Genomic DNA, 1,129 nt, shown 5'->3' with positions numbered 1-1,129 from the left:
CAGGCGACCAGTGAAAGTACGAGTGTTAAGAAACTCCTCCTACCACAAGCTATGAGTGGGATTCGACTAGGAATGTGGGGCCTTGTTCGAAGTTATGTGACACTGTCTATAATCAACTTTAATTGAAAACATAAAAACATTTATTTTAATTCAATTTAGCATTTTAACCATCAACTTACTCATAGATACAGTGACACATTCAATTCATCTTTATCTCAAACAGTCACAATTATTACAACATTGTGATGGTCCCACATAGTAATTCAGACTCCAGCCATAAACAATGGCAAACATACAGTGCAGCAGTCATGTGGATAGCTAATGTAAGAGTAGTCTTATCATGGCCAGTTAGGTCATTAATGAAATGCACATAATGATTACTTGCATACCCAGTTCTGATCATGGAACTTCTATATTTATTAAATGTGCTCATGATGCTCTGATATATTTCAGCCTGATATTACAAATGTTGGTTAGAACTAGCACTTTTACAAATTTTATAAATTCTTGCTATGTTGAGGCTACACTGTATGTCCAAAAGAGAACATATTCCAAAGTGTCACTTCCTGAAGCTTTAAAATAATTAAAATATATTATACATTTTTTATTAAATGAAAAACATAATTTCTCCACTGTAAGGGAAGTGCAAAAAATGCTATGTTAAAGGAAAATACAAGGGTTGGAACTTTAATAGTGGCAACACTGCTGTAGAGACGCCATGCAACAGAACCAAATAATGTCGCTTGTACCACGTTAGTTACATACCTACCTTACCTCAGAGCAAATGGACTCTCCCTTCCCACATCACGCACATGCGCAGTGATGAGAAGAACAGAGTCTCGTGTTAGCTGGTGGTCTAACGTAGCGCTGTCACGATGTTTTTGAAACAGGAACAACGGAGTTGGATAAAGATTGAATGTGCCAGAGGCCGTACAGCACGACAGTGTCATCAAGGTCTTCAAGAGGCTTGCAGGGAATCTGCATTGACTTGCAGAACAGTGGCAAGGTGGGTAAAAGCCTTCAACGAGGGACACCAAAATGTGGCAGACATGCGTCGGCCAGGTCGTCCTAGTATCAGTGAAGAAGTGTACACTCTTTCCCCACTATTGGAGAGTGATTGACGCCATAC

This window comes from Cryptotermes secundus, unplaced genomic scaffold (assembly GCF_002891405.2).
Source record: "Cryptotermes secundus unplaced genomic scaffold, Csec_1.0 scaffold123, whole genome shotgun sequence".
Taxonomy (NCBI): Eukaryota; Metazoa; Arthropoda; class Insecta; order Blattodea; family Kalotermitidae; genus Cryptotermes; species Cryptotermes secundus.
The sequence above is the reverse complement of the archived record's forward strand: the minus strand, read 5'-3'. Positions refer to the sequence as shown.